The sequence below is a fragment of the Sinocyclocheilus anshuiensis genome, unplaced genomic scaffold (assembly GCF_001515605.1).
Source record: "Sinocyclocheilus anshuiensis isolate Anshui unplaced genomic scaffold, SAMN03320099.WGS_v1.1 scaffold1184, whole genome shotgun sequence".
Lineage (NCBI taxonomy): Eukaryota > Metazoa > Chordata > Actinopteri > Cypriniformes > Cyprinidae > Sinocyclocheilus > Sinocyclocheilus anshuiensis.
The window spans coordinates 1,064,954-1,082,927 of NW_015547647.1; the positions used below are offsets into that span (position 1 = coordinate 1,064,954).

The 17,974-nt window shown below is 35.5% G+C and overlaps 1 protein-coding gene and 1 long non-coding RNA gene across 3 annotated transcripts in view; one reads left to right on the forward strand and one right to left on the reverse strand.

The window, feature by feature from the left end:
• Positions 1-17,974, reverse strand: part of LOC107701953 (rho GTPase-activating protein 24-like) — a 126,033-nt gene that overhangs the window by 47,067 nt on the left and 60,992 nt on the right. The gene's annotated exons all lie outside the window — the stretch shown is intronic.
• On the forward strand, positions 1,730-3,567 carry LOC107701954 (uncharacterized). The gene is made up of 3 exons (XR_001635711.1): positions 1,730-1,808; positions 3,172-3,174; positions 3,556-3,567. It is a non-coding gene; the product is annotated as an uncharacterized LOC107701954 (long non-coding RNA).

Here is a 17,974-nt window from a genome sequence, read left to right on the forward strand (position 1 = left end):
GACACACACAGACACACACACAGACACACACACAGACACACACACAGACACACACACAGACACACACACTCACTCGTCTTGAATATACAGACTTCTTGACCTCTCACCTATGAAATGAAATTCACTCATCAATTATAGACCTTAAGAACTACTAAAGTGTCTTTCTGAGAACCTGGTCTACGTCAGTGAGTGTCATGCAGTGACATCTGAACCCTGTTTAGCTCCCACTGTGATGCCAAAACCCTCCATCTGTGGACAAATGCCAGAAATGTGCAATGCAATTCTAACTGAGAAACACAAACACACATTTAATTCTGCAGGATGAATAAATCAGAGGTTTGGAAGCCAAATCCAGAATTCAGTTCCACAATGAGAAATAAACAGCTAAGAAAGCTAATGTTTTAAATGGCAATAAAAAAATATTACTGTGACATTGGAAAACCAGGATTATTATAATATGATAACAGAACTCCAACCGTTTCACCGTTTGTATCACTCCGCTTTGCAGTATTTCTCACAACGAGTGTCATGAACGCCCAAATCCACTAATTTTATAAATAATACTGTTTTTGTGTCACGGAATGTAGTTTTAAGACTTTTTTGGGTGAGAATGTAGTTGTTTAGACTTCAAATATGCGGTTTGTTAATAAAGATAATTCTATTTAGAATCTATTTGAATTTTGCTTTGACGTTTTCAGAGATGTGAGCTCCAGGGTGTCAGCGGCCGTTCAGCTCTTATGAACCCGCCGAGAGCAGCCTCACCTCGGCCAGATCTTCTGGAATTTGCTGCTGGCTCTGATGTCTCTATAGTGGTTAAACATGAGATATAATTCATTTTGGGTAAATCTAATGGACGATCTTTGGTCTCATTGATCTATTATTTGTTCCAGAGCAAATTGTTTTGGCTGAGGGCCAAGTATCATAAAGTTATATTACTTTAATGCTTTACCAGAGCGCCTTTGTACTTTTGACTGAATTGCTTAGCAACTTTGATGATGGCCGTTGTTGTTGTTTATTAAATATTATTATTCAATAAATAACATTTTATATAAATAATAGTAGTATTTAATAATAGTAGTAGTATTGAGAAATGGTGTGTGTTCGTGATGATTTTAGTTACATTATTCCGCCATTAGATGTCGACAAGAGACTGTTTTTCTGAGTGAGTCAGCAGTAAAGAGTCAAGACTTTTATATTGAAAGAGACTGAAACTGAAAGGGTTGTAAACAAGGAAGTTATTTTTACTTTCAACAACAGCTTGTAAGACCAGAGATTGTCGTCTTAATATAGGGAGATACGAGGGTCTGTATTACCTACTATTGGAAAAAGTGTAACGGTCAACTTGGATCACGTGTGCCTTAATAACCAATCACAGTACAGCCTTCACGTCATTGAATTTCAGTCGGAGTTGTGCGACACTCAATCACTGTTTATGGATACCATAGGAATTAATTAGAAATGCCGTAAGCTGTATCCCACCTGTCACAAAAAGTCAGTGACTTCTCTTATAAAATGCCAATTTTTTTTCGGTGTAAACTCTAAAAATAGTCCAATCCAAAAGTATTGCTTAGTGTAAAACATGTTGGAGATTAGCTGATAGGCTGTCGATTCATTAAACGATAAGCTGTTTCCTCTAAACAGCTGTTTATTCAGTGTAGTGAAGCCTCTCCTCCATTGACATCCATTAAAAAAAAAAACGGCCTCTGGTCTCCTTTCCCACGTACTGGCAAACCGGAAGCGTTAGCATTAGCCGTTACGTTTTTTTGGCTAAAGGTTGCAGGCTTGCTTTCTAGTGGCTTTGGTAAGACGTAGCCAACAAACAGATAAAAGGATAGTACGGCAAAGATATCGCTTTCCTCAGCGGATATTCAAACTAATGTTTTATTGTGAATATGAGAATGAGCTGAAGAATGAATGCTGTATCAGATGCAGGTAATCACACTCGCTAAGTCCATCTCTTTCATAATACTCTACTGTACATAATACAATAAGCTTTTAATACAGCAACTCAACGTTCCTTCATTATTAGTTCTAAAGTGTTTTTTCGAATTAGTAACGAAGGCTTGAGCTCAGCTGTTAAACTGTCAAACTGAGATTTGAATCCGTGGCGGAAGGAAATAGTTCTGTACAAAAGAGGGGTTTTTAAAGACACTCCATTATGTATTTACAAACTCGTGCCGTTTAATTGTTGTATAAACATAATATCACACTCATATTGTGCGATATGGCTGTATATCGGCACGCTGTGACTACAGCGATTACAGCCGAATCACAGCCGTGCCGATATACAACCATATCGCACTGCTACTTGTGTGATATTTCTCATATATCAGTCAAAACGATTTGCTCTGGTACAAATAATAGATGAATGAGACCAAAGACTGCCCGAGAGATTTACCCAAAACAAATTATATCTCACGTTTAACCACTATAGAGACATCAGAGCCAGCAGCAAATTCAAGAAGATCTGGCCGAGGTGAGGCTGCTCTCAGCGGTTTCATTAGCGCTGAACGGCTGTTGACACCCTGGAGCTCACATCTCTGAAAACGTCCAAGCAAAAATAAAGATAATTCTATTTAGAATCTATTTGAATTTTGCTTTGACGTTTTCAGAGATGTGAGCTCCAGGGTGTCAGCGGCCGTTCAGCTCTTATGAACCCGCCGAGAGCAGCCTCACCTCGGCCAGATCTTCTGGAATTTGCTGCTGGCTCTGATGTCTCTATAGTGGTTAAACATGAGATATAATTCATTTTGGGTAAATCTAATGGACGATCTTTGGTCTCATTGATCTATTATTTGTTCCAGAGCAAATTGTTTTGGCTGAGGGCCAAGTATCATAAAGTTATATTACTTTAATGCTTTACCAGAGCGCCTTTGTACTTTTGACTGAATTGCTTAGCAACTTTGATGATGGCCGTTGTTGTTGTTTATTAAATATTATTATTCAATAAATAACATTTTATATAAATAATAGTAGTATTTAATAATAGTAGTAGTATTGAGAAATGGTGTGTGTTCGTGATGATTTTAGTTACATTATTCCGCCATTAGATGTCGACAAGAGACTGTTTTTCTGAGTGAGTCAGCAGTAAAGAGTCAAGACTTTTATATTGAAAGAGACTGAAACTGAAAGGGTTGTAAACAAGGAAGTTATTTTTACTTTCAACAACAGCTTGTAAGACCAGAGATTGTCGTCTTAATATAGGGAGATACGAGGGTCTGTATTACCTACTATTGGAAAAAGTGTAACGGTCAACTTGGATCACGTGTGCCTTAATAACCAATCACAGTACAGCCTTCACGTCATTGAATTTCAGTCGGAGTTGTGCGACACTCAATCACTGTTTATGGATACCATAGGAATTAATTAGAAATGCCGTAAGCTGTATCCCACCTGTCACAAAAAGTCAGTGACTTCTCTTATAAAATGCCAATTTTTTTTCGGTGTAAACTCTAAAAATAGTCCAATCCAAAAGTATTGCTTAGTGTAAAACATGTTGGAGATTAGCTGATAGGCTGTCGATTCATTAAACGATAAGCTGTTTCCTCTAAACAGCTGTTTATTCAGTGTAGTGAAGCCTCTCCTCCATTGACATCCATTAAAAAAAAAAACGGCCTCTGGTCTCCTTTCCCACGTACTGGCAAACCGGAAGCTTTAGCATTAGCCGTTACGTTTTTTTGGCTAAAGGTTGCAGGCTTGCTTTCTAGTGGCTTTGGTAAGACGTAGCCAACAAACAGATAAAAGGATAGTACGGCAAAGATATCGCTTTCCTCAGCGGATATTCAAACTAATGTTTTATTGTGAATATGAGAATGAGCTGAAGAATGAATGCTGTATCAGATGCAGGTAATCACACTCGCTAAGTCCATCTCTTTCATAATACTCTACTGTACATAATACAATAAGCTTTTAATACAGCAACTCAACGTTCCTTCATTATTAGTTCTAAAGTGTTTTTTCGAATTAGTAACGAAGGCTTGAGCTCAGCTGTTAAACTGTCAAACTGAGATTTGAATCCGTGGCGGAAGGAAATAGTTCTGTACAAAAGAGGGGTTTTTAAAGACACTCCATTATGTATTTACAAACTCGTGCCGTTTAATTGTTGTATAAACATAATATCACACTCATATTGTGCGATATGGCTGTATATCGGCACGCTGTGACTACAGCGATTACAGCCGAATCACAGCCGTGCCGATATACAACCATATCGCACTGCTACTTGTGTGATATTTCTCATTTCATTTAGAATTTAATTTTATTATTTAATATTAAGCACCACATACAGACATGTAACATTCTGTTAATGGATTTTATTGCATGAGGATTGGCTCTATAAGGATTTACGGGCCCTAAATGTGTTCAGGACACTGGAACAACTTGCTAGAGTGACCGTGAGAGGTATCCCAATCTAAGCTCTGAGTACAGGAAACCTCCCTGTGGTGAAAGAAGGAACTCACTTTATTTAATGTTAACATTCAAACATTTGGTATCTCTGAAAAGCCCTGAATGTGCTCTGAACAAGGACATCCAGACTTACAACTGTGACATGAAAGTTCTCAGAGAAATCGTTAAAACATAATGTCCTCTACAGAGGACAAAACTCCATAGCTGGTTGTCAGGAGGATATAACAACAATAAAACTAATAAAGAGGACAAAAAACAAAATTACTAAAACTTTTAAATTAAAATGAAAACAAAATATAAAAATAAAATCTAATTCAAAATATTAACAAAAACTATAGCCCAATAGTATATGCTCTCGATGGTGCCTCTGTAGAAGGTGTACATGATCCATTGTTTCCATCTATAACCCACAGTATCAACGATTCAACAAGATTATAGATTTGTGATTATAGATTTAAAGTGCTTTAATCTAACTCTTCCTCCTTAAATTTTAGTTTATTTAAAACCAAAAAAAAGAGCTTTTAAGTGACAATGTATCTATTGTTTTCTGTATTAATTCTTTGTATCAGATTCAGAACATAAACACCTAGAGGGATGTGTGTTCATGAATATTCATCAGTACATCATTCTAATTGTTTGATGGTATAGCCTTTGTGAGAACTGTTATTAAAAACATTCCTCTCATCTCTAGAGAATATTGTGTGTATCCATAGCAAAGCAAATTTTACATCCAAAAAAAAAAAAGAAAAAAAAAAAGCTTCATACTAAAGTGTTCAAACAATATTAGCTTCAAAATAGGACATAAAGACAATATTCTTGGTCAAGACCAGCCAACATAAGGCGATTCTGACATCTGGAAATCATAAAACACTTTGCTGACATGTAGATGTGAGGAAAAATAAAGCTCATATCGCCACTTCCTCTGCCAAGATGAGTCCGGTGAACTTAAATATACACATCAGAGGGTATTTATGGCGTGAGAGCTCGTGATGACAGAAAGCATTTAAGTTTCCTCTCAGCTCTGCATAAAAACTTGAGAGAACAGGAGAACCTGCTTGCTTAGGTTCAACTCCAGACCAGCTTTCTTGACCTAAATCCTAAGCTGAATAATAAAAGCGTTCATGCAGGTTTGCAAAAATGAAATTCAAGCACTTTTTTCATCATTTTTAACTCACTCTTATGGCAATTCTTAACTATTTTACAAATTAGACAATTGGTGGCAAATTTGTACAATCTTATTTGCATGTTCTTATAAAGTCTGCTTAAGTTGTTTGGTTTATGTCCCTAAAAATCATACATTTTCATACTAACCAAATCATATGAATGTATATGAAATCAGCAACTTCTTTCTCATGAGATAGAGTTGGCATTTTCAAGGTACCATTGTTTTTTCTTTTGTGTGAATGAAATGATTGATTTGTTTATACTGTACTACAATCAAGCTACTTGTTTAAAAAAGTAGTTAGCTATACTACAAGCAACTAACAAGAAGTAGCTAACTATAGAAAAGTTACTTAAAGGGTCAATATCTTTTTAAATATTTGACTATACAGTCATATAAATGTATCACTTAATCAGAGCGTCAACTGAGAAACGTTTACTTAGTACGATTAAAAAAACTAGAATACTGTATAATTTACAGTGTATGACGTAGTGGTTAACTAAATAGTACTGTATGAGAAAAAGAACCACTTAGGAAGAACCAGTCCACTAGAATGAATCAGAATTTCCAATGCTCATACGAGAAAAAGAACTCTTTGTGACAAATTGATTCAATAGAAAGAATCTTTCTATTAGTCTTTCCGATAAAGTAGCTAAATTATTTATCTGTTTATACTTCAGTACAGTAACATTTTTATAAATGGACTTTCAGTTATATAAATATTGTATATAAAGAGTCATTCATTTGAATGAACAATCTGAATAGGGTGACAACATCAAACTATAAAAAGATTTGTATTTTTTTTTTAAGGCAATTTAAAGATAAATTTAATGCAACTACAAAACCTAGAATACTGCATAATTTATATGACCCAAATACAATGATTAACTAAATATTTTGCTAAAAAATTATTTAATGTGTTCATTTACAAGAATTGTCCAGAAGAAAAAAATTCACTTGAATATATTGGATATTCCAATTGAACCATTTATGACAAATTGATTCACTAAAACGACACTCAGACTTTCAAATGCTACATATGAGAGAAAGAACCATACAGAGCAGAATGAACTGGTTCACTAAAATGAATCAGACTTTTCAGTGCTACAATTGCATTTCCTTATATAATTTACCAGACATGTACGTTCATGACTCCAAACCAGAAACGGTTGTGCTGACAATATGCAATAACATTTTCTTTTCAAATATAGTATTACTTTTCTTCTTTGGATGTTTAAAGAAAAAATATTGGCTTTTTTTAGGAATATATTTTCAAAACCCGTGTACTCTAATCCTGAAAACATATCAGTCATTTTCCAAATGCTGTAAAACAGGTCTCAGATCAGCACGAGACGTACTGATACCCACACAGAGTCTACTGAGAAAGGTCTAGCTGTTATAGAAATCCCTCCGTTTGTCCCTGAGCTACACTGGTCTCAATCAGGTCCGAGATTGTGCTATCAGCACCCCCGCAGACACTTTTGACTTAAAAAATATCCGTTCCTGAAGCCATGGCAGCTCTCACACGAGACCAGAGGGTTACGAAAGACCAAGACTGAGAGAGGAGACAGACAAGGGATGAATCAGACTTGAATGAAGTGAACGATGAAACAAATCAAGTACAAACTCTTCTTTCGGTCCCACAGGCTACGGCGTGAGAGATGAGGGGACGAGGAAAACATGCCGCGTGACAACATGATTCAATGAATGACCGCCATCAATCACACACTTCAGAGGACGGAGGAACAGCGGGGAAAACAGACTGAACGCAAGAATGAAAACAGCAGGAGAGCTCAGAGAAATAAACGAACACACACAGACGTCAGCCCTCATAGCTGGGCCCAAAACCGCTTTTCCTCTAATCAATTTCTTAATTAGAAGAATCCATTGATGGAAGTTTGAGCTTCAATGCATGAGGATCTGAATGGAATTCTGAAAGCATAAAAGTGAAGTGAAGTGAAGTGACGTGACATGACATGTGGCCAAGTATGGTGACCCATACTTGGAATTAGTGCTTCGCATTTATCCCATCCAAAGTGCACACACACAGCAGTGAACACACAGACACCCGGAGCAGTGGACAACCATTTTTTTTTTTTGCTGCGGCACCCAGGGAGCAGTTGGGGGTTCGATGCCTTGCTCAAGGGCATGTCAGTCGTGGTATCGAAGGGGGGAGAGAGCACTGTACATTCACTCCCCCCACCTACAATCCCTGCAGTACGAGACTCGAACCCACAACCTTTGGGTTACGAGTCCGACTCTCTAACCATTAGGCCATGACTTCCCCAACTTAAAACCTGCTTTATCAAATGCATCTATGGTTGTGTTTGGACTGGAATACACTGTAAAAATGGTTTTTCGAAGTTGTAAATAAAAAAGATTATTGAATTATTTTAGTCTTTCTACTGCAAAATTTCACATGTAATTTAATGTTTTATTTGCTGTCTCTTTGTAATGTTTTCTCAAATTTCCTACTAGCAATTTTTCAGCATACGTATTCACATACTACATACTAGAAAAGCAATGTTTTAAGTTGGATGATGTTACTAATGGGATATTTTCAAACACAATGCCCTTTATGGCATTCTGACAGATTTACGTTGAGAGGCTGAAAGAGACATAAAGACGATAGACTGTGGGGTTCAATTACTTCATCGAAGCAGATTCAAAGTATAGAGTGAAAAGAATGAATTTTATAAGCATCTCCTCCTACAAATCATACCAGAGTGAGATATTACTGCTGAAGATAGATTGTAATAATTAAAGTTGGTGGAGAAAAGCGAGAGAGATAAAACTGAAAATCCATCTTTATGAGAAATATCAGATTCACTTTGTTAGACTTGGCCCTGCGGAAACGAGCAGAGAGAGAATTTTATACACCTGAGGCTGTTTAATTTAATTAGGCAGACATCTTCTCGATTACATTACTGGAGGATTGGAATGTTTTTAAAGGACTTCAGTGAAAAACAAAAAACATAAAAAAATTATCTCAGAAACTGCTAGTAAACTGTACAAACAATTACAAAGAAACAGCAAGTAATACACTGAATTAAATGTGAAATTTTGAAGGAAAAAGCTGAAATTGTATTTTCTTATAAAATGTAATCCAATAATCTTACTTACAATTTTGAAAAAACAGTGTAGTTCACCTAAAAATTGAAGTTTTGTCCCCTCATGTTGTCCAAAGGCTTTCAAACTGAAAAAGAATGCAAAAGAATCATTCATTTGTAATGGTTCTTTTCAATGCGTAGACTTGGTACACAAGTCATACGGAATACTTTTAGGATATTCTCATGATGTTTTTGCTGCTTTTTTTTTCATGCTTCCACCAGCTCCAGTTCTTATTTATTTCATTGCATGGACATTAAATGCTGTGCTTCATTGAACAAACAAACAAACAAAAACAGGGTAAGTGATGACATAAATCTAATTTTTGGTTGAATATCTGAAATGCAAAAATATGAAATGCAAATATAATTCACAGGACAGCCAATATATTTGGACATAGTCTACTTACTGCCTCAGTTCATACTAACATGCCAGGCTATAACTCATTTCAGCCATCTGAGCTTTATTTATATTAGACAGAAGTACAGATAAATATGAACCATGCTGACATGAAGTGTCCATAAAGTCATAAGAACAGGGGGAACCATCAAATTAGACAGGACAAACAAAATGGTTAATGTTTCCCTTACCAAAAAGTAGTATACTTCAAGTTTATTTTAGTAAGTATAAAGTTCAAGTATATTTTTAAGTATACTTTATGTAGTAAGTATACAAATATCAGTGTACTAGTAGTATACTTGTAAGTGTACTATTTCAATACTCCTTGGGACTAAATTGGCCCACTTTCTAGTATATAAAAGTATACTTTTAAGTATGCTTTAAGTATAACAGTAGTAAACTTTGAGTACACAACTAGTTTACATCAAAATGTTTAGTTTGTACTGCAACTATACTAAAAGTGAACTTATAGGTATACTGATCGTTTTCTAATTAAATACTTGTAGTAGCATTTTAGTACACTTTGAAGTATAGTCTCAGTAAATTACTAGTTTAGTAGTTTTATACTGCAAGTATACTCGTAAGTTTTCTTTAAGTGAACTTTACACCATACTTGAAGTATACTACTATGTCCCTATTTAAGTATTAATTTGTATATATTTTGTTACATGAATATCTGAACATACAAACATCAAAACAACAGGGTATCTGCTTGTAAACAACATCATTTTATTCTAGCTTCATGCATTCTTTTTTTAAACACTTGAATGTGGATAAGTTTCATAAATAAAAAATAAATAAATAAACAACATTTTGAACAAAAAGCTGAATACTAATAGCACACTTGAATAAACTTCTTTTTCGTAAGGGTTGCCAACAGACAAGATCGTGGCATTAAAGAAACGCTGATCTGATTGGACAAAAGTGGTGTTCTTTCACTAAATGGTAAACAAGAACCTTGAACTGCATTACAGGAAAACTTCTATCACTAGCAGCAGTGGTGCATGAGAGCAACTGATACGTATTCTGTGCTAAACGTAATTTATAATGGTTTTGATTGAGCAAATTCCCCAGAGCCAGAGGCATTCAGGAGCAGAGTGAAAGAAATCGAAGCACAAAGTGCACAGTGATTAATTTTGTACGGTGCTTCTGTGAGATTAAATAAAACACTCAGCTTTTAGCTCCACGATAAAACCAGGTATATCATTTACACACACAAGTACAAGGCATGTGTATACTGTGAAGGTCAAACATCGTGTAACACTGTACTAATAGCAAAAGTTATTTTATTTTGTGTCCCAGAGCATTATCTCTCAGCAGAGATGTTATTTGGAGTCCTGTTTTCAGACCTCATACAGTGAAGGGAGTCGGGCTTGACAGGCTAATTTGGAGAGTCATCAGTTTTCGCTTGAAAAACCCACAGTTATAAAATCTCTAATTACTCAGCGGATATGGGAAGGCTGTATCTTCAGTGAGGTCACCGTCTCTGGAGTGCTTCTGACATCGCTGTCACTGGAATGATAATTAACTCCATCTCATCTAATTGGTGACAGAAACGCTGTACTGCTGAATAATCACACAATCTCTCTCCTTAAAATTAAATTACCTTCTATATAGGAAGACTTAAAAAAAAAAATATGACATTTGGTTTCTCTATAGAATAGAACGGAAAATATACAAAAACTCAAACATACTAAAACACAAACCTAAACAAACACACAAAAACAAATCAACACAAAGCTAAACAAAACAAACATGCTAAAACAAAACAGAACAAACCTACACAAACACAAAACAAAACAGAACAAAATTCTAAAAAAAAACAAAAAACAATTGAACCAAACAAAAGCAAAACAGACAAACTAAAAAAAAAAAGCCTTGATGTTGGATTGAGAAAGTCTGCCCAGAAAGTTTGAAGTAGTTTTAATAGCTTAAAGTTTGAAGGTTTTACGATTGAAGTTTTTTTAAAAGCTTAATGTTTGAGGTTTTAAGGCCATGTAGTCTGACAGATTTGGATTTTAAATTAGAATTTTGACAGCTGGCATTTTGGTTAATTTAAAGATTCCATCAATGTAAGTATATGGAATTTTTGGTCAACAATAGAATAGAACAGAGTAAAATAGAATAGAATAGCATAAAACAGAATAGAATAGAATAGCACAGAACAAATCTGTAACAAATTAACCCACTGAAGGCGAGTGTAGTGAAGAACCCAAGTGCAGTTTATTTACAGAGTGATCCAAACATCCAAACAATAATCCGAGACTTGACTTGACATGAACAGACTTGACTTAACTTGACGAGGCATGAAACAGACTTGACACGAACAGACCCGACGTGGCATGAACAGACTAGACTCACCGACAGCAGGTTACAACATCAATACACGACGAAAGACAATGGCAACATGAGGGCTACTTATAGCAGACAAGAGGGTCACATGACAAGAACAAACCTATGGGAAACAAGACACATGACTAGGACAACCAATCAGAACATGACACAATGAACAAGAGAACCAATGGCATGAATACATGAGGGCAAGGGAAGCATGACACAAACAGGGTGAAACAATTACAAAATAAAAGACATGAAAACATGAACATGAACCAAAACCCAAACACCACATTACAAAATCTCACATGCTTAAACAATAGAAAAGGATGGAATAGCATTAAAAAATGTAATGACAAAAATAAATAAATAAAAATAAAATAAACCTAAACAAACATAGCAAAATAAAACATAACAAACTTTAAAAAAATCAAAATTCAAAACAATAGACTTTCCATTTGCTAGTCCTGCTGCATAGTCATTAGTCAAGCCATGCTACTAGTTAAGACACTATGATTATTTTTTATTTTATGCAGACTATTAGGTTTGTCATTTAATTTCTTCTATCTGATTGAGAAATCTTTGTAACTTAACTGTGTATGAGGACATCAGATTTTAAGTTGATAGAACTCACAGATATTATAATGATGGATCATTTTTTTCTGACCTTTTGGATGGAGAATGAAAAATGAGGTGCAACTCACTCAGTGATTGAACACTTAATATACTGTAGGCTGCAACATAAAGCTATTTTTTAACATAAAATGACTGAGGTGCAAATGAGGATGAAGGCAGGGGCGTTACATTGACTGGGTTTTGGACTGACTTATGCAGTTGCCATGGTTTCCTGTCCTGCTAGGTTAATTAACACACAGTGCGATGCAGTGCCTGTTAAAATGTAGAGATACATGTCACCGGAGAGTCTAAATTCAGTCTGACAAATCATATAATGTACATTGCATAAACATACACACCCAAAAACACAAATATTGGCAGGGATGTTGATAGCGGGTCAATCAGGAATGTTGTTTCAATTTCAGGCCTGAAACACTCTGTGTTTTAAGCAGTGATTAAACACAGGTGCTCTAGCCATTAAAGGAATAGTTCACCCAAAAAAAATTTAAATTCACTGAAAATTCACTCACCCTCAGGCCATCCAAGATGTAGAAAAGTTTGTTTGTTTATTGGAACAGATTTGTTTTAAAGTTAAAACACCTTAATGATGGATTTGATTCTTCCAAACGTAGCATTTCATTTCACAAGCCGTTAATTGATGGGCTGGAGTCGTGTGGGTTATTTGTGGATTATTGTGATGTTTTTAACTTCATTCACTGCAGAGGTTCCATTGGTGAGCATTTTAGGTGAACTGTTCCTTTAAAGTTTTTAAATCACCATTGTTTCTGAGCCAAACATGCTTTTGGAAATGTTATTAAATGATTAAATGGCATTAAAACAACATATGGAGAGTTTATTTGAAAAGACACACTTGTTGAAACTATCTAGGACATTTTTAGAGCAAACATAAGAGATCTACCTGCTAATTCGATAACATTCACATTCATTCCAAAGGGAGTGGAAGTGTGTGGGATTTGATAAACCCTTTCAAAATAAGCCAAACTAATCATCAGAAAATAGCCGTTTTGTCATCATCCTTCAATCATGCATTAAGAAGAGCTGTCCGACAGTGTTCACTACATGCCAAATAACAGCTGAAGAAAATAATGGCACTGTGGTACTATAAAATTGCTGTTCATTCATCAGGCGCCCTGGGAATCCTGTCAAATATCTAATCATATTTGGAGATTTAATCACCTCGGCTCTCAGAGAAATAATAAACTATAAAATCTGTCCAACAACAGTCTCTGTCAATTGCACTGTTATTAATCCTGGGGCCCATGAGAAAGCCTGCTGTAAAGTTTTCAAATGACATGACGCATCCTGTTAGGATGAATAAAGCAATGACAGTGGATGAAAAACAGCAAAACAAAACCACAATTCAGATTCTTTCAGAATATATGTGATGTAAGTCATAAAGATCATAGCCGTATTGATTCCTTCAGGCCATTAGAACTAATTTTCCCACAGTTCATTTCATTCTCATCATGAATATGCATAATTATTGATCTGACAAAAGAACCAGATGGAATTGAATGGAAATGAGTGTATGACAAGCACAATAACGGCTTGATGCATATTTAAAAGCCAGCATAATATCTGCAGTGATATATCATCTGTGATATTATTACTGTAACTGGATGAGCGACCACTTGGGGGCATCAGCGTCATCTTTTTGAAGACAACAGCTCTCAAATCAGAAGATAAAAAGGTCTAAAAATATTCTAGGCCAAACTAAATGATAATGCAGCTGTGAGATGTAGTTTTATAGCATGCAAGAGAGTTGTGAGAATCTTTAAGTGGGAGTTCAGGAAGTTTTGTGAGAGAAAAAACCCTGGATTGTTTCAAACAGCAGCAGGTTTTAAAATAAACTGAAAACTCTTCATTATTCACCGACTCCCACTGTTCAAAAGATCTGCAAGAGCTTATTAGACATGAGAGATAGAAAACTATGTTTCTCTTCTCTCAGTGGGACTTTTCACTGCTAAACTTTTTTCTACAGCATTGGCTTATTAACCTTTCAAGGCCTTGTGTAGTCCTTCGATGTGCATTATATTTTCAACATGAGAAACACAAATTTGGTCTGTAGCAAAATTAGAATTACAAATTGTACAATTACAATTATTATGCAAAAATACTTGAGAGCAGAATGCTGAGAATGACCAATCAGCATCAAGTTATTTCCGAAAACTGCATAATATACATAATAAATAAACAAACAAACAGATACATAAATAATTATTTTAAAATAGTATGCTAATAAATAATAAAAAAAACACTGAACTTAATATAAGCAGAAACAATTAAATATTTAGCACTAAATTATACTGTAAATATTTTGTACTGGCTAATAGTGAATGTCCTTTGTTAGTGCGTTAAAAGACAATAAACGGACGGACGGACATAGACAGACAGACAGACAGACAGACAGATAGATAGATAGATATATTCCCCACCCCCATAAATGCCCTTTGTTAGTGCATTAAAATACAATAAATAAATAAATACCCCTTCCCAACATATGCCACAGTATAAAGAGTTACAATAATCGAGACGCGATGAAATAAAAGTATGAACCGCCATCTCCAAAGTCTTGTCAGTGAGAAAGTGTTTAATGTTTGCTAGTGTACGGAGTTGATGAAAACTGGACCCAATCACAGTAGAAATTTGCTTATCGAATTTTAGCGAGTCATCTAAAAGAAGACCCAGATTCCGTACCTGTGAAGACCTAAAAGCCGATAAAGGTCCTAGGTCAAGATTTAGGGCTTTCATATTTTCTGATGGACCGAAAATGATCACCTCAGTTTTCTCTTCATTTAAAGATAAAAAATTTTGAGAGAGCCAGGATTTAACCTCGTCTAAGCAATTAAAAATACGTTCCATCCAAACAGTGTTAAAACCAACATGTAATTAAAATCTATTTCGGTGTTGATTTAATGCCCTTTTGTGTCTGTACATACACCCTCCAAATATCCCGACAGAAAAAAGAATGTTTGCCTAGAGGGGAAACCACATGCACGACTCTGATTCCACATCCTCTGCACAAGTTTCAGCGTGAGGCCCATATACAAAACCATCACATCTATGTCATGGTGTACTCGCTCCATCTGGAGAGGCAGATAATGATGCCATCCATATGAATAGGACGCTCTTCGGCAGAACAACTACTCAAACAGCCTCGCAGCAAACAAGCAACCCTTTCAGAACATGCTGGAGGGGATCTCATTTATACCTTCCCCTGTCGGCTCCAATAACAACTTCAGGCTTTTGTGTTGGATGGCGGAGCTTAATTTTAGGCATTAACTGCGGTATTACTCTCAGGTTCTCAGAAGCTTTTTTTTTTAATGCTTGTGTAAGTAATGACAGAATTTTCTTTCCTCTTGTTTGGTTTCAACCTGCAACCTTTCAGTACCAGCACAGGTCTTTAACCACCAGATTACAACATCACATGTCATCTGCTATATTTACAAAACAGAAGGATCATATGATGCACACTTCCCAGAAACCTTTGCTACGCTGTATGTCTCACTGGTAAAAGTCTAAAAAATCTAAACAGTCACAGACCTACACAACCTCTCCACAAAGTTCAACCCACATAGAGACAATCTGACCTACAAAAAGTCCTACAAAACCTGCATGACCCTTTATCATTTGCTGAGAACAAGATACAGAATACATATATATAATTTGCTGAAGAAAAAAAAAATAATTGAAGGAATTCAAGCTCAAGAAGAGAAAACTCTAATATTTATGTTTTCAGACATATTTGATCTTGAAATGTAAGTAAATAGGAGCTTTATTTGCATAAATAAAAGTAACATTCCCAGGAAATGACCAAGATGGCCTGTTTAGAATAGTCCACATATACTGTATCCACAAAATAAATAAATAAATATCTTATTTATTAATAATTTATGAATACGTAATAAATTACAATTAATGAAAGTAAACTATATTTATTCACAAAAGAGTTTTCTGTAATAAGTAGCTTCCTAAAAAGCAGCCAACTATTTAACAAATTATTATTTGTTGTTGTATGGCATAGTGAGGCCTAATTGTAGCTAATGCTGAATAAATCTGAATGGAAATGTCACTTGGGATAGATGTTGGAACCATAATCAACACTAGAGAGATCTGTAATTTGTCATTTAAAGTCATTTGGCTCCTACACGCTTAATTTTAGGAACCAATGGTTCTCAAGTCATTTTTGTCTGGAGCCCAGCAGCATGCAGCTCTATTCAGAGGAGACAGGAGTAAAGGTCAGCTTGTTTCACGCCCTGAATGAGCTCCTTCACACGTTCTTTAGCGGGCCGCACACACCTGGACCCGGGCCAGTCTGCACAGTCAGGATAATAGACATCTTTGTTCTGTCTTCTTCCATATCGCAGTTCTCGTTCTTTCTCTTCTTGCAGGACAGATTTAGCTATCTGGAATGTGTTTGTCTGATGTGCATTCTGATTCTCTTTGGGGTCCTTCATAGCTTTGGCCATTACAGTTCTTCTACTTTCCATCTGTTTGGAACGGATGATAATGCCACAGAACATTCCGCACTCCAGAAACATTCTCTGGGACAGCTGTGGAATATCCAGAAGGTCATCTTTTTCTCATCAAACAAAGCTATTGAAAATATCAAGAATGAAATATCATCTTTGTCATTTCTGCATACTACTCGACTGGATCATTGACGTGGATTGTTCAATTGTTTCCAAAGCAAATGTTTTGAACATTTGAACAAACTAGAGCCTCACATCAAAAGTTCCTGAAATATATTGAATATAGAAACTGACTATAGAATCCTCTAGATGTGGCTCTGATTGTTTCTCCTGATGCCATCTGCTAATAACATTTCTATATGGAGGTGAGAGGCTTTGTTAGCGTGCTATGTAGCATGAAGATAAATTTGCACGTGTGTTTAATGCAAACATGCAAACCTGTCTGTCTCCTTCACATGGAAATAGTTCCTCGGATGTATTTCATATCAAGGGACAAGTTGTTAGATTAACATTTGAGGTACATCCTTTCATTCGTCTTTCTAATCTTGAAACCATTTTTTTTTTTTCATGCAAAATGTGTCATGTAGGATGTAACTGCCTTGCATACTGCAGAATGGGATCTGCACCATTTGGAGTTTTCATGTCTAGTAGTTCAAAAATGCTGTCATTATTTGTTCACATTCAATCTTTTCAATCTTCAATCTTTTTTTTCCTTAAGAGGAACACAAAAGGTGAATTTCTAAAGATTTTTTTACACTTTTCTTGCAATTATAATCTATGAAAATTTGAGATTTAGAAACATTTTAAAATTGAGAATTGACAGCACAATGAAAGTATCATAGTCTGCTATACTTGTGTGCTATATTCTAAATCTTTGGAAGCCATACAATAGCTTTGTGTTAGAAAAATATCAACATTTTAGTAAGAACGTTTTGGGCAAAATTCAAAATGGCAAAATCTGTGGAAAGCCTTTAGTTCTGAACCCTTAAATATGTTTTGTGGCAGTACAAAAATAATTTATTTTCTGTAAAAGTTCTCAATTCATCCACCATTGGCATAAAGTGGTGGCAAAAGATCATTTTTCAGAACCAGTCTGTAAATTACAAGCTCACTGATGAAAATATGTGACAGCAGATGAGATGCTTGGCTATAGAATCCTCTAGATGTGGCTCTGATTGTTTCTCCTGATGCCATCTGTGAAATATGAATTTCACACTTGGTTTTTACAGTTTTACAGTGGCAGAACAGATAGAAAATTAACCCACAGTCTTGGCCGTGCCAGATCATAGGGCATTTAAAGGGTGTCTGAAGATTTTGTGATCAAGAAGCCTGTCATGACTATGGTTAAAAAAAAAAAAAAATTTTAAAAATTAACATTTTACATATATATAATGGTAATTATAATAATTGTCCTCGGCTAAGAAGGAGCGCGTGTAATTTAATTGCTCCCTTCCTG